The following is a 17,551-nucleotide window of genomic DNA, read 5'->3' as shown; positions in this document are numbered from 1 at the left end:
TAGGAGAATGCTGTATGTGGACTCACCACTTGGGGTGTACAATATGGCTTTGGCACATTTTACCCATTCTTTCTCTTGTTTTGTGTTATTTGTTGAAAAAGAGGTTCTTGAGACGGCACATCCCTATATGTCCAAATTGGAGCCTATGTTGAATGCCAATAGTATTAACCCATGAGCGTGCACACTATATTTTGGATAGATTTCAATAATCCATTTAACATGAGTATCTATTATAACTAACTGGGCATGTTACCATATTCTACAATGGCCTCTATTTTACATTAGATACGAGGGCTGTAGGATGGATTCCTTCCCTTTTGCTATTGTTATCAGTTGGAGGGGTTTTGTTTTTTTAAACAGCGTTTCCTTATATATCCAGGATGGTGCTCACACTGAACGTTGAGAGTAGAAACCGAGCAATGTACACACTTTATTCTTCATATATCAATTTGATAGTTGTGGGGCCTGAACCCCAATAATCACCTGAATGCCCATATTTCAAACACCCCAATTTTCACCCAATTAATTTGGCTCCAGAATCTCCAATAGCTCTAGCCGTTAGAGACTACGCTCCTCATGGAGAATATACATTTCAGCCGAATAAAACAAAATAAACAAGGAAGCATTATTAACTGAGTTCTAAGTAAAAAATGAGGCAAAAATAGATTTATTACAGAATTATTAGTAAATACAGTACAGGGAAAACTGCATGAATTGCCTTGAAGGCCCAATTGCACTAATACAGAGTCATACAACTTAACACCACTTAGACAAATCTAAGGAAAATCCCAAGTCAAACACATAAAGAGGGCTGAGACCAGCCCCATAAGAAAATCTAAGTCAAAATGACATCAAAAATGAAAAATCTCCCCAGCAGCAACAGTCCTAGAGACAACTACAAAAATGTCCACCCAGGATCCAAAAGCCCACGAGTTTCTCTGCACAAATCACACATTCATTACTAGATTCTGTACATTCAGCTTGGGATGGTCATGGTTTGGCCACTCTGTCAAATCAGGAGCAGCTGCGGTATATTGTAAATCTTTATTATTAACCCATTTCTTAAGGTAAGAGGAATCTTCCACCTGCTCTCTCAGCACCTGCACTCCGGGAATGTTCAGCACAGAATGAAACATTCCTTAAACAATGGGTCATACCATTAGCAGCCTTCACCGGACTTCCAGCCAAAGCCCTTGGATATGATACTTTGGGTACATGATGGAAACTTCATTCACAACACACACTTCCTAACACAACTGTTCGTCTTTGAGTCCGTGACGTCATTCTTCGGATGCTCTGCGGAAACGAGAGGAAAGATGGTTTGCAGCAGGACTCTGATCCGGAGGAGGGGTGAACAGGAGCAAGATGAGCTGACACCAGGACCGTCATCCATATTAACATAAATGGAAGAACGTCTCACGTGAAAATGTGGATAACTTCTTCACGCTATTAATTATACTTCAAAGTGACTCAGTAAATGTGTTTTAAGTGCATCATTAATTCATCAATTAGGACTCTATGCATCACTAAAACCGTCAAATTTCAAATGTAATCTTTACCTGATATTACACATTTGCACATTTCAAAAAAGCTACTACAACGCTACTAAAGCTACTAAATGCGAATGATTGATTGAACCTCCTCCCCGATTATTTTTTTTTAGTAATCAATTAACCTAATTTGAAACCTTTCCTTAATCAGCTATTAGTCTTTTTATGTCTTAAACTTTTTAATTAATTAAACATTCTCTTCCCTTCATTACATCTGTTGGATTGCTTGATCCTGGTAATCACCCAGTTCAAAGTCCACTCATCTTTTCCTTTTTCTTCGTATTATTCTCATTACTTATACTCTTTTATTAATAATATTATAATCATACTTTCTTTTAGGATTACTAATAGAAATAGGGAAATTGCACAAATCAATATTATCACTACTTAGCCACTCACCTAATATTCCAAAACCACTCCCTATTTCCCTTACACAGAACACTATAGCGTCCCATTAACCTTGATCTTCTAACAATCTAATCTCAAATTAGATATGTCAGTGATGTAAGAGTCAATCATTCCACTATAATCCGGTATGTATGTACAGCACTTCTTCATCTTTATTACTTTATAGACACCGCCCTCTTTCACCAAGAGTTTACCTAAAGCGAGACAGTTCTGCATCACCATTGCTCTAATTGCTAATATCTCTTTATTCACTAATTTATAAGACGCTGCAGCAAGGAAGTAGCCAGAAAATTAAATTACCCCCCAGTTCGAACTAAACCTCTCATGGCACCAAGCAAGCAAGGCAAGTGAGTCCAGTGTTACCTAGAAGAGCTCCCTGGTCTCTTCCATCCAAGCATCTAGCCATTCATCCATTCACCCTTTAATCAACCCGCTGATAGCCACTATTTCACATTTACATTCTGTCATCCATTATTTCTTTCATCCATCATTCAGTCTTCCCCAAATCCATTCATCCACTCTGCCATCAATTGGTCTGTCCATCCATCCATCCACTCTGTGATACAGCCAGCCAATCTACCATCCATCCTTCCATCGATCCAACCTTCCGTTTACTCATCCATCCATTGCCATCCATTCACTTTGCAATCAATCCATCAATTTTTCCATCCATTTATCCACTCTGCCATCCATCCATCTATCACTCAGCCATCCATCCATTCATCCACCTTGCCATCTATCCTATCATTCCCTTCATCCACCCACACATCCATCCATCCATTCATCCATCTGCTCTACCATCCACTCCACCAACACACATTTTCCATCAAACTAGAGTTTCTGCCACCCACCCATCCATCTTCATACAGCCATCCATCCATTTGTCCATCCTCTCTGCCATCCATTCACTCATTTTGTACCTGCTGATCCATCGTTCCCTTTACTCTGACATCGTGTCACCTGTTCGTCCACTCATCCATCCACACCTTTACTCTGCCATCCCTTCACCTGTCCATCCATCTATTAATCCCCTCATCCTTGTCTATGATCTTGTGTAGGACCTGAAAGGGCACCCCCAGACGGGTCCAGAGCAATACTCCCCTTGCAAATGCTGAATAGCTAGTGGCAATTATTTAGCCTCTTCATCGTTTCTTAAGAGTGTTAACTTCCTGTTCCACCAGGTGGGTCTCTTGATATAAAGCTATGTCGATCCCCCTGCGCTTTAAATGGTTGTACACTTTATATCGTTTTGACATGTTGTTTAGGCCTCTAACGTTCCAGGTTATTATTTTATACTTTGTGGTCCCTATTTTGGTTACTTAGCTTGTGGTGGTAAAGATGGGTACATAATCTATTATGTGTATGCTTGTATAGTGGTGGCATATTTTTACTGCGTGAACTGTCGGCTACATAAGTGATAAGTGCGTAAGTAACTCCCTGTACTAACTTGAAAGACTCAACTCCCAACTCCCTCTCCCCAAGACCGGTGATCGGAACTATTCCCGTCCAAACCATTATAACTTGTCCTAAAATCCTATAGGTGGGTGGTGTGCCAGTGACCGAGAGCCTACACTCCAGGCCCGTTCCGGGGCCCAGAATGGTTAAATTAAGCTGCCCAACAATCTGTTACACAGGTCGTGCTGAGTGTGGTCCCTCCGAGTAATTAACTTCCAGTTAGCCAGACCATGCCGGTTTGGCTCACCTCAGCTTTCCTTTAACACCAGCTCTATCAGTGGAGGGTCAGATAATTTCTTCCAAGGATATCGGGGTTACTTTTGGTAAGCTGGTGAGGGTGTCGCGTGACGAGGTCGATGAGCCCCCGCAGCTCGAGTCGTGATCCGAGGTGTGTCCAGAATTTTGTGATGGGGGAGGAAGCCTCCGCTCAGTGCTGCAGCTGTGTCCACTGCCTCGTGCATTTCTTGAAGAGCCTGGTGTCTTGGAGGAGCAATCTCTTTGTTTCGTTTAGAGGATCTGCTGCGCTTTCTGGAGATTGTACTATGCGTCTCGCTGCGGGGGCCCGAAGCTATCATGTTCTTAGATTCCAGCCATTCTTCGACTACTTGTGGGGATGTAAAGAAATGTGACTTCCCTTCATATTCCACTCTAAGTTTGGCCGGGAAGAGCATGGCATATTTGATCCCATTTTCACAGAGGATACGTTTGGGGTTATTGAAAGAAGTCCTTTGTTTCTGTGTTCCTTTGGTGAAGTCCGGAAAGAGCATAACACGCTGATTGTTTAATGTAATTTCGCCTTTCAGGCGCGATTGTGACAGAATGTAATCCCTGACTTTATAGTGCAGAAGTTTTGCCACTATTGGGCGAGCCCTTGCCCCAGGGGAGGAGGTCTTCCAGGCAGCCTGTGGGCTCTTTCTATGGCAAAAAACAATGATAGACCTTCGGGAGGTATTGTGTCTTTGATCCAGTTTTCTAGGAAGGATTCCATACTTGCTGCCGCTGCTTCCGCTCCCTCTGGAATTCCAATCAGTCTTAAGTTACTCCTGCGAGCGCGGTTTTCAGCGTCTTCCGCTCTTGTTTCTACGGCCTTTACGGGAGAGGTAATTTCCAAGAGTTCTTTGGTAGATGACTTCTGAGTTGAGGACATGAGCTCGAGCACCTTTTCATTTGTTCCCACTCTCTCCGTGAGTCTACGGTGGTCATCTCGCAGCAGGGAGAGGTCCACCGTCAGGTTGTCTATTTTCTGTTCAAGTGCTTCTCGAGATTCTCTGATGGCCTGAAGCACCGTGTCGAGGGTTGTTTCCTGTCCTGGGAGTTTATTTTGTGGGACTGGTCCGAGATCTGGGTGCCGATGGAGTCTTCCGGGCCCTGCCCCTCTCGTCTTTTGGGCTTCCCCATCATCAAGACCATGTGCCTGTTCACTAATGCGGGTGGTCTCGGCCACTGAGGACCAGGGCGTCGTGCACCATCCACGGTATAGGTCCTTTCGGCCACTCCCGAAGTTCCACGTCTGATAGCAGTGGGGGGAGATCTAGTTCCTTAGGCCAGTGATCGGCACTCCCCCCTTCTAGCACTGGCCAAGTCCCAGCACAGCGTTCAACACCTCCAAGCAATGTGGGGTCGGATGTTCAGTACCCCTCCGCTACTCGCCTTCTCAGCCGGGGGGGCACGTGATTGTTTTTGGGCCCCCCTCTTGTGGCGCTATTCAGTGTACCTGTGAGTGTTCAGGGCCGAAGGGAGTACCCGTAGGGGAGGGCGCCTAGCACAGGGCCAAATGCGTGCCACTTCTGCCACCCCCACCTCCAGGACAGTTGGTGGTGACCTGTATTTTCCCCTTTCAAAGTTCAGCAAGGTCACGGCTCGGGGGACCCCCACCGGGTCAATGACGAATTCAGGTGCGCAGGCCGAGCAACCCGCGCCCCCTCTGTCATGGCTTCTCCCCTCTCCCGCGTCCCCACCTCCATACCTCACACGAAGCGGGAGCAGGGGGCCCCTCCAGTGGCACCAGGCCACCCGGCAAGATCCGCTCTCACTCCAACTCTTCCCGTCAGACCGGGCCCCGGTCCGAGGCGAACCGCGCTGGGCCACCCGCTCAGGCGCGCCGGCATGTCTCCACCCAATATCGCCCTAGCGATTCCGCCTCTTCCCCACACTCCGCGAAAGCGGGGGGTGTCTCCGTCGCCGCTGGGTCGATCTGGGGGTGCGGGCTGGTTTCCCTCACTCCAGACGGGCTCACGGCTTCCCTCCTTCGAGTTCGGGACTCAGCCGATCCAAGGCCCGGAGGCAGCCGTCATTTTGATTCCTCGTAGTTGTCGAGGACGCACACTGTTTTCTCCGCAGCTGTTATTCTTCGCCCCCCAGCATTTTCGCTTGATTTGTCGGGCGGTTTTCTGCTCGCTGAAGCGTGTTTTGCCGCTCGCTTTAGGGGCTTGGAAATGCTAGTATTTCGGCCGGCCCCGTTCGCGGCTCCGGAGTGTCACGCTAGGCGTGCAGCTTCATCGGCTGCAGGCCACACCCCCCTCCCTTCTGTTTGTTGAATGTTAAGTGTCTCCGCTACAACCACATTGAGATAACCAGGCAAAGCGTCAGCCACCGGATCAAGAGTTGCTGAAAAATAACCAATGGTACATTTGGTATCATTATGCGCTTGAGTTAGTACAGACAGTATACACTCATCTTTTTGGTGACAACAAAGCAGAAAATGTTTTGTATAGTTTGGCATTCCAAAAGCTTGTGCACTGCAACGTAAATGTTTAGGCTCTTGGAAGGCTTCCATGCATTCATCCTCCTTTACTATCGAGTCATTGACATCGGCCATACCAAAGGCTTCACAACTAAAGAAATGTTTGGTATCCATTGTCGGCAGTAGCCAACCATTCCCAATAACATTCTCACTTCTCTCTGAGTAGTTTGGAATTTTATGTCAAGATCCGTAGGCTAACATTATGCAGAAATTCCTTTATTGCTACCACTCAGCAGCCATTATGAAGTCACCAGAACTCACAACATTTTAAACATTCCAAAGACTATAAAGCTCCTTGACACCCAGCCCACCTCCTTCATTTATTGCTGCTGCTCAGAGAGATAAGTATAGCACTTTTGACCTTTTTTAAAGTGCTTTGTTTATGCTTATTGAGGATTTTTATTGTTATTATGTACTGTGTATAAGTGCTTTTTAAATTAGCTTGTTCATCATTACTTGAGTTTACTATTTCACTCTGTTGTTTATCTTTTGGTTAGACATTTGTGTGGGTGTTTTCAATTTATTGATCCCTGCGGTACTGATCTCAGGATTCTGAGAGGATCAGACCTCAGTCTGATCTGACGTGCCGTGTGCGAATCAGGAGTGCCGCTCGGCTCAGGCGATTTTCCCTTTGTTTTGGCGGAGGACTGAAATTAATGTTTCCAATTGCTTCCCTTGGCTTGCGGCACTGTTTCAACAGCGCAGCGCAGGGAGCTCGCAATATCAAAGTGTAGGGGGATTCACGCGATCCTCCCTTGCTGCAGACCTCCTCACAGTGAGTTGCATAACGTAAGCACCCGGGGCACGGCAGGCGGTTCTTGGCCTTTTGATCTGATCATGTTGCTGTGACTTGTTTGCTGAAAGTAGCGCACGCACATCAGCCACCATTTTGGGAAAACATCCAGAGCATTTACTCACCTTTTAGATGTCCTGGTCATCACATTCCCCTTTGGTTTTGACCCCTTTGGGCTCCGTATTTTCACATTTGTTGTTTGTAAGGAGATTCTATGTCAGGACCTGAGGCTCCGATTATGCTTTCTCTTTCTTTTACTGTTCCAAACAGCAGCCAATAAAACAACAGTAAAACAAAAACATCAATACCCATGATGCTCAATAATATTGTCACATGGCCCAATCAGAACACAGGACCTTTGAAATTGAATATTAAAGAAGGGGGTAAGGTTCCGAAACAACAAACTCAATTCTTGGGTTTTGTGGTGGATACAGTGGATGGTATGTTAAAGTTACCAAAGGAGAAATTGAAGAGAATAAGGAAGACGTTAAGAAATGTTCTAAAAATTAATATCTTTTCTCTGAGGATGCTAGCTCATGTTGTGTGTCTTTTATCTTCTATAATTCAAGCTATCTTTCCTGTCCCTTTGCATTATTGGGCTTTACAGAGGTTGAAGGCGAAACATTTAAGAGATGGTTTACACTATTAAAAATGTGCATGTCTGACTTTAAAAGCAAAAGAGGAATTGACATGGTGGTTGAGGAATATCGAGGCATGGAATGGATGCACAGTTTTTGAAGAGAATCCGGACTTGATTGTGCAATCGGATGTATGTTTGGGAGGTTGGGGTGCGAGATGTGGATCAAAATGCACTGGATAGAACAGGAAAAGAATTTGCATACAAACTGTTTAGAACTTTTAGCAGGACCCTTCTGTGTGAGATGTTTTGCAGAGAAAAGCGTCAAGTGTTCTGTACTGCTGAGAATGGACAATGTCTCAGCAGTGAGATATGTCAACAAACTAGGAGGTGCACATTGAAGGGGCTTAGCAGATTTGAGATATTTTGGGAGTATTGTCTTCAGTGAGGTCGGAAAGTTCAGGCGGAACATATTCCAGGTCTACAGAAAGCAGAGGCAGATTGATTGTCAAGGAATTTTCTAGATTCAAGTTATTAAATGGTGGATCGAAATGTTTTCAGAGAGCTAGAGAGGTTGAGGGGTCCATTTCTGGTAGATGTTTTTGCAAACAGATTAAAAGCTCAGCTGAAAAGATTTTCAGTTGGAGGCCAGATCTGGAGGCAGAAGAGGTAGATGTCTTCCTTCAGGATTGGAAAGGTCTTTGCCCATAAGCTTTTCCGCCTTTTGCAATGATAAACAGGGTAATGGGCATGATACGCAGATAGAAAGAGAAAGTTGTGGTAGTAACTCCATTGTGGAGGTCCCACGCTTGGGACCCGATCATGTTGAAGACGAGTGTAGTTTATCCCCTGTTGCTCCCTCAGTTTCCAGAAATCTTAAAAGGGCCACAGGGAGCCATTCACTACCTAGTAATTTCCGACCAGTTAATACTGGTGGCGTGGGATCTTTCAGGAGAGTTTGGAGGAAGCCAGGCCTTTCATCAGAGGCTTCTAGACTTATCAAAGAATTGTGGGCACCAGGAACTAGAAAGAGGTATAGATTGGCATGGGACAAATGGGTTTGCTGGTGAATGGACAGAGATCTGGATCCCGTTTCAGTGGATGTAGCTGAGATAAATGTTCTATCTCAGTTATTTGAGAAAGGCTTGGCTTACAGAACAGTAAACATGTCTAAGTCGACTATTGCTGCCGGACATTTTTTGGTCAAAGTGCTATCTGTAGGTCAGGATATTATGGTGAGGAGACTTTTGTGCAGTATTAGAATTGCTAAGCCACGAGGGCTGAGATAAACTTCCCTTTGCGATGTTGCCAAAGTTCTGAGGTTCAGTGAAAGTTGGAAATGTAAGGAGAAATTAAGTGTAAGAGATTTGTCTTTCAAGCTGACAATGTTGCTGTTTTTGGTCTTTTTTAGAAGAGTGTCTGATGTACAAGCCTTGAAAATATCTCAAAGATCTTATACTCCAGAAGTAATATGTTTTCATTTAAGGCACACAGCTAAGACATATTCCACTTGAACTTGTTATTCACATTTTGAAGAAAGAAAGGACTTGAGTGTGGTTAATTGTGTGAAAGAGTATGAAAATAGAACTGAATGTTTGAGACAGTCTGGAGTGACTCAGGTTCTCATTTCACTTAAACAACCACATAAAGGGGTGTTTGCACCCAGTCTAGCTAGATGGGTGACAGAATTAATGTACAGAGCTGGTGTGGATGTGGATGTGTTTGGTGCCCATTCAGTGAGAGGAGCTGCAGCTCCAAAGGCTTGTTTGTTGGAGGCAAGCTTGCAGGATATCCTATCTTGTGCTGACTGGTCTTCTGTTTCTACTTTTCAACACTTTTATTTCAAACTAATAGATAATGCAGCAAAGTCATTGATTGCAAAGCTTTGACCTTGCGTACTGTTAGCCTCCGGGTCCTGACATAAAATGTAGATTTTCATCAGCTTTGGTGAACAGAAAATCTGGATTTTATTAAAGACCAAGAGGCGAGTATTATCCCTCCCTGTTGTCTATCCCTCTCTAATTTGTTTGCTTTTTTCTGGCAGATCAAGATTAAGCGGACGTGGACATACATAGGATTTTGATGTGTAAGGAGGATTCCGTTTGGAACAAGTTCTGCTTCATGAAGTAACCTTGCAGCTTCAATAAAAGAGGGAGGTGGACGTGTGCCAAGGAGTTTGATAGTCTTTGGAATGTTTAGAATGTTATGAGTTCTGGTGACTTCATAATGGCTACTGAGTGGACAATAAAGGAATTGCTGCATAATATTAAGCTCTGTGTCTTTAACAAAATCCAGATTTTCTGTTTACCAAAGCGGACGAAAACCTACATTTCATTTTAAGGACTGTCTCTATTCGTTCATGAGACACTTGTTGCACTCCTTTTGATATTTGGTGACCTAGGTACGTGACTACCTCCTGACAGTACTGAAACGTCTCAGGCAAAACCTAATGTCCATTCAGAGCTAACTGATTAGGTAAAGCCGTGGTGTCTTGTTTGCAAGCTTCCTTTTTCATTGACACAACGAGTAGATCATGTATTGGATTAGAGTCGAGCTACAAGATAACTGCAAAGTCACTAAATTATTTTTAAGAATTTGAAGGACTCTCTGTATAGCCTTGTGGGGCGCAGCACCACACAACGTTTTTCTCTTGGGACTGAAACGCGAGGAGAAACTGGCTCTCTTCGAGCCACAAACAGAGAAAAATGCCTGGCAAAGATCAATGACCGTAAACTACTCTGTACCTGAGGGAATATGAAACAATATCACAGCAGGGTTTGGTACCCCAGGATAGCATGGAATGACAATCTGATTAATCTTTCGTGGGTCTTGTACAATCCTCCATTTCTTATTCGATTTTTGTAAGGGCAATATAGGTGAATTGCACAGACCTCCAATTACTTATTTCAAGATTCCTTTTCTCTATGATAATCTCATTAACAGGGGTGATTCCTCAATGGCGTCTGGGGTCATTTTACATGGGCAAATTTGAGGGTAAACAGCATTAGGATTGAACACTGCCTGGACTGACTGTTCTGAGGAACTGCTCCTCTGCTCGGCTGCCTGCTGGTCTCTGCCCTGCTGAGGACAAGGACTTGACCCCTTTCACTTGACCCCGAAGTGACTCCAAGGACTTGCTAGCTTGCCTCCTGTTTACTGAAGTCCCCGGAACACAAAAGACTTTTTGCAACTCTGCTGGTGGTGCTGGACACTGTCATCTGTGAATCCTACCCTTACCTGAGGTGCCACAGAAGTGGGCTCTGTAGCTGTTTTCTGCAAAAACGGATGCATCGTCACCACTATGCCTGTCGGAACAGATGCATCGCCCTTCGACGCAGAGGCCGTTCAACGACAGTTGATTAACAGCTTGCACGACCCAATGACGACGCTCTGCTGGATGACGGCGCATTGGCTGATTCCAATGGAGCTAAAGATGCAGACCCGTCTGCATGGAACAGGTCAATGCATCGTGTCCTCGACGTTGATGCTTTGCTCCATCTGAGGTACTTTCTTCAGTGGACCCTGCTTGGGTTCTTCGGGTGGCCTTCCCTCCATCGCGGTCGGCCTGAACTCCAGATTAGCAGCAGTCCAACGTGACCTGAAGTAACCTTTTGACAGCTAGTGACCTCTAAGCACTATTTTCAGTTTATTCTTTAAAAATATCATATCTCGACTTCTATTTATTGGGGTTTTGTCATTTTGGTCTTGTGTTGCTCAGATAAACATTCTCTATTTTTCCAAACCCTTGTGGAGTATTTTTCTGGTGTGTTTTCGTTGTGTTACTGTGTGTGTTGCCCAAATACTTTACACATTGCCTCTTAAGTTAAGCCTGCCTGCTTTATGCCAGGGTACCAGAGTGTGAGCACAGGATAATTTAAAGTGTGTGTCTGACTTACCCTGACTAGAGTGGTGGTTCCTGCTTGTATAGGGTGCATACTCTGACAACCAGAACCCCCATTTCTAACAACAAACATACTGCTAATATCGAAAGTTTGGATCCTAAGTGGGGCATATGTCACTCTTAGCTATTGCTCTTTACTGCTGTCGCACAATTTGGAAATGGGAGCAACAATTTTAACGAAGTGAGTTATTGTGCTAGTAAGAAATGAAGTTAGCCTGATAATGTTAGTACTGATGAGATTGGTTTTAACTTTGAGTTTTTTACATAATTTGCAGCCCAAAGTGATTGTGGCCTGTTTCTGCTTTTTTAACTCTGTCTCTCTGCTCCAAGACCACAAATTCTCTCTGCACTTGCACTTTTATTGTTTAAGTGGAACCCCTCCTCTAAGCATTTGCACTTATTAATGAGGCTGTTGTAGTTTTTAGTATGCATTGCATAACTTACCCTAAAACTTTCAAGGGAAGGCTGGTGGTATCTTCTGAAACAACAATAGTCATCAAGTATAGCAACTGACTTGTTAATTTGATTGTGCGCATAATTGATTTGATTTTATAATTAATTTTAATCCCGGCGCCCTCTATTCATAGCTCCAAGCAATTATGTTGTAGTACTACTCGAGCAAGATTTGTGAAGAATTACGTGTTACTGACCTTTGAGTTATGTTTTTTGTTTATGTGTGCACTACTGTGATCATTCTTTGCTTTGTTTGTACTTTTATGAAGTTGGTGATTGAAATAAAGTTATTATGATGATGACACAGCACAATCATATACCCTTAGCGCCAAGAAACAACCACACCGCACATCAAGGCTGGGATCAGAAAACAACAAACACAACATCCTGTCATGAGCCGGATCAGACTCTGACCCAGCGGCGCCCGGTGCGCTGCACAAATGCCCGGAACAGGCGGTCACCGCTTTTTACATCCAGAAGGATGAAGGGTCAGGGCTTGTGTGACTGTCTTAAAGACGAGAGCCCTGAACGTAAATCATGTAAATCTAGAGAGTTTACATGGAAAATCCCCACAGGTAAATCTACACAAGACAAGGTTCAAAGTACAAACCACGAAGGTTTATTTAAACATAAAAAATCAATGCAGAGTAGAAAGAAGAGAATTCAAAACGTGCAACGTGCAAATAAATGTGAGATATCATTGGCAGCGGGAATTGAACCCTCTGTGCTCAATTGTCAGGCCTGGTCACGGTCTAGCATGAGGCAAATGAGAGCCACGGCGCATGCGTCATGCTGCTCAGTATAGGCCAGAATAAAACATTTGAAACATGTTCCAGTTGCAGATTGATAAACAGACTAACCTGGAGTCTGCTCTCTAAGCGCGATGTGAAAGAACGTGGCTCATTTCCGAAACTGTGAGTTTTTTACACTTTTGAACAGAGAAACTGAACAGGTTGTGTGGTTTGATGAAGGAAGTTGCATTATATAACCCAACAGTACAACAGAAACCACATCACATGGTCACATGACCTTCCCTCTACATCTAATGAGTAACTCTGCATTTGTCCTACAGAGAGAACAATTCCACATTCAAAACTATACACAGTACCTCAGTCCGGCCTCAGTAACCGGCCTTCAGTTGTGTACAGTTGTAAATCTGTCCTCTCCAGTAACATCATGAACATAACAATAATACAATATAATAATGTTGCAGTGCAAACAAGGCCTTAGAGCTACTGAATTAAAACACAGAATGATTAATTGTGGAGTCTGCTCCCACAACTGCATAACAACAGCTGAGCTAATAGTACTGCATGACCACAGCAGAGTCAGTAACACTGCATGACTACAGCAGAGTCAATAACACTGCATGACCACAGCAGAGTCAATAACACTGCATGACCACAGCAGAGATAATAACACTGCATGACCACAGCAGAGATAATAACACTGCATGACCACAGCAGAGATAATAACACTATATAACCACAGCAGAGATAATAACACTGCATGACCACAGCAGAGTCAATAACACTGCATGACCACAGCAGAGTCAATAACACTGTATAACTACAGCAGAGATAATAACACTGCATGACCACAGCAGAGATAATAACACTGCATGACCACAGCAGAGATAATAACACTGTATAACTACAGCTGAGATAATAACACTGCATGACTACAGCAGAGTCAATAACACTGCATGACCACAGCAGAGTCAATAACACTGCATGACCACAGCAGAGTCAATAACACTGCATGACCACAGCAGAGATAATAACACTGCATGACCACAGCAGAGATAATAACATTGCATGACCACAGCAGAGTCAATAACACTGCATGACCACAGCAGAGATAATAACACTGCATGACCACAGCAGAGATAATAACACTGCATGACCACAGCAGAGTCAGTAACACTGCATGACCACAGCGGAGAGAATAACACTGCATGACTACAGCAGAGTCAATAACACTGCATGACCACAGCAGAGTCAATAACACTGCATGACCACAGCAGAGATAATAACACTGCATGACCACAGCAGAGTCAATAACACTGCATGACCACAGCAGAGTCAATAACACTGCATGACCACAGCGGAGAGAATAACACTGCATGACTACAGCAGAGTCAATAACACTGCATGACCACAGCAGAGTCAATAACACTGCATGACCACAGCAGAGATAATAACACTGCATGACCACAGCAGAGATAATAACACTGCATGACCACAGCAGAGTCAATAACACTGCATGACCACAGCAGAGATAATAACACTGCATGACCACAGCAGAGTCAATAACACTGCATGACCACAGCAGAGATAATAACATGCATGACCACAGCAGAGATAATAACACTGCACGACCACAGCAGAGTCAATAACACTGCACGACCACAGCAGAGATAATAACACTGCATGACCACATCAGAGATAACACTGTATAACCACAGCAGAGATAATAACACTGAATAACCACAGAAGAGATTATAACACTGCATGACCACAGCACAGTCAATAACACTGCATGACCACAGCAGAGTCAATAACACTGTATAACCACAGCAGAGTCAATAACACTGCATGACTACAGCAGAGTCAATCTCACTCCATGACCACAGCAGAGATAATAACACTGCATGACCACAGCAGAGTCAATAACACTGTATAACCACAGGAGAGAAAATAACACTGCATGACCACAGCAGAGATAATAACACTGTATAACCACAGCAGAGATAATAACACTGCATGACCACAGCAGAGTCAATAACACTGCATAACTACAGTTGAGCTATTAACACTGCATGACCACAGCAGAGTCAATAACACTGCATGACTACAGCAGAGATATAAAACTGCATGACCACAACAGAGTCAATAACACTGCATGACCACAGCAGAGTCAATAACACTGCATGACTACAGCAGAGATATAAAACTGCATGACCACAACAGAGTCAATAACACTGCATGACCACAGCAGAGTCAATAACACTGTATAACTACAGCTGAGATAATAACACTGTATAACTGCAGCAGAGATAATAGCACTGCATGACCACAGCAGAGTCAAAAACACTGCATGATTACAGCAGAAACAATAACAGTGTATAACCACAGCAGGGATAATAACACAGCATAACTACAGCAGAGTCAATAACACTGCATAACTACAGCTGAGATATTAACACTGCATGACCACAGCAGTCAGTAATACTGTATAACTATAGCAGAGGTAATAACACTGCATGACCACAGCAGAGATAATAACACTGCATGACTAAAGCAGAGTCAATAACACTGCATGACCACAGCAGAGATAACAACACTGTATAACCACAGCAGAGATAATAACACTGCATGACCACAGCAGAGATAATAACACTGAATAACTACAGCAGAGATAATAACACTGCATGACCACAGCAGTCAGTAATACTGTATAACTATAGCAGAGATAATAACACTGCATGACCACAGCAGAGATAATAACACTGCATGACTAAAGCAGAGTCAATAACACTGCATGACCACAGCAGAGATAACAACACTGCATGACCACAGCAGAGATAATAACACTGAATAACTACAGCAGAGATAATAACACTGAATAACGACAGCTGAGATAAAAACGCTGTATAACTGCGGCAGAGATAATAACTGCATAACTACAGCACAGTCAATAACACTGTATAACTAGAGGTGAGATAATAACACTGCATGACCACAGCTGAGATAATTACTCTGTATAACTACAGCAGAGACAATAGCACTAAATAACCACAGCAGGAATAATAACACTGTATAACCACAGCAGAGATAACACTGTATAACCACAGCAGAGTCAGTAACACTGCACGACCACATCAGAGGTAATAATACTACATAACCACATTAGAGGGCTCCTTGGACTGATATCTCTAAGAGAGAACCATGGTGGCCCCCGGACAGGAGACACCCCCTGGGCAGGGAGAGGTGACTTCTATTTATAGGATGCTCTAGAGAGTCTGACAGACCAAAGATAACAAACACAGCAGAGAGTGAGCACACAACTAGGGAAGGGTGAGTGTGAATGATAATGCCCCAGATCAGTAGACGCCCCTGATGGTGAGGGAGAATATTGCACCTGTCTGTGCTCCATAAACCCTGATCCCCTTACACGCTGCAGCAAACACCCTGACCCGCATCATCTCAGATCAGTGTTACTGTGACATCACAACCATTGGTGTCTGTCTTCACCTGAGTGATGTGGTAGTAACATGCAAAACGCTGCACCTCTGCCGCGGAGCCGTAAATAATGTGAAAAGATCCCGATAGGAGAAACACTTTTATTTATTTTCCCAATAAACCTCCCCCCCTCCACCCCCGACTAAGTACTGGTCCTTTATAAGCTACACAGACGCAATGTGTGATCCTCGCACACAATCTGTTTGATGGATGTATCTGTGTCAGGAGACTCTCTGAGGAAGCCTCCTCCTATTCTCTGGGATTCCCAGGCCATATCTAAGGTTAGTACAAACAGGAAGGGTGCCTGACACGTGGTAAACACAACATATACCATGTCTAACTTGTAGCTGTCAGCTGGCTCGTTGGTCTAGGGGTATGATTCTCGCTTAGGGTGCGAGAGGTCCCGGGTTCAAATCCCGGACGAGCCCTCTTTTCTTTTCCTAAATTTACTCACTCTTAAAGTCACTTTTCAAGAAATAGAAAGTAGACAATCAGGAAACAAACTACTTTGAAATAACCTCTGACGGTTGTGAACTTCAACCCAGGACCTGCTGCACTAGAATCAGAGCCCCAGACCAGCGGTGCAGCTGCAGAAACAGCTGGAGGGGGGCTACCCTGCCACATCAGCATTGGAGGGGGACTGTATGTTACATGCGTAGAATCCTACAGCAGGGGATGCACATCTCGTGTTAAACCCACACTCTGGGGGCAGCAGGGTGAGCCGTGGGGGTGCACAGGAGAGTGAGACACTGGGAAGGGTGAGGGGATTGTGAGGACCCCAGCAGCCGGGCCCAGACCCCACCCAGCTGAGGGGTAAGAGGACGGTGTGTTCCATGGAGTGTCTGCTCGTGAGACGCACATATAATGCATGACCCGTACTGCCCTGTTCTGTACTCCTGCCCCCCTGCGAGTGTCTGTACCTATACACATGGACGTACGGGGGCACCGAAGGGGCAGGAAGAGGTCAGACACCTGTGAGGCTGGTGACACCGGGAGGTGATGCTGGAGTCAGCTGGTGATCGATGTCTGACGGGCCAGACACCAAACTGACCCTGGTGAAAAGGGGGTCGAAGTGGAGGGATTGAGTGAGGTCTGACGGGTCAGACACCGAACGGGCCCCGGTGGGCTGGTTTCTGATGTCACGTGATGCCTTCTCGGGAGTCCCTCCTGGAGCCTTCGATAGCTCAGTGGGTGGAGCGGAGGCCTGTGGTGGAAGAACTGACATCCTCAGGTCACAAATGCGGCTCCCAGGACTTTTCCTCAGTCTGCTCTGTTTCCTCTGCTTTCCAGTCCAAAGCAGCTCCTTTCTCAGCCCCTCGGACACCTTGACTTTTTCTGCCTCCTCTCTTCCCCTTCCCAGTCCAGCTCCCTCCTCCAGCTGGGGGGGGGGGTGGCGGGAGAGTCATCCCTCAGTCCCTCTGTGCAAC

General features: G+C 44.7%; 1 non-coding gene across 1 annotated transcript; it reads left to right on the top strand.

The window, feature by feature from the left end:
* Positions 1-16,480: 16,480 nt before the first annotated feature.
* TRNAP-AGG (transfer RNA proline (anticodon AGG)) lies at positions 16,481-16,552 on the top strand. Its single transcript has one exon. It is a non-coding gene; the product is annotated as a tRNA-Pro (tRNA).
* The last annotated feature ends 999 nt before the right edge of the window (positions 16,553-17,551 follow it).

This window comes from Pleurodeles waltl, unplaced genomic scaffold (genome assembly GCF_031143425.1).
Source record: "Pleurodeles waltl isolate 20211129_DDA unplaced genomic scaffold, aPleWal1.hap1.20221129 scaffold_67, whole genome shotgun sequence".
NCBI lineage: Eukaryota > Metazoa > Chordata > Amphibia > Caudata > Salamandridae > Pleurodeles > Pleurodeles waltl.
This window is presented reverse-complemented; position numbering and strand designations above follow the sequence as displayed.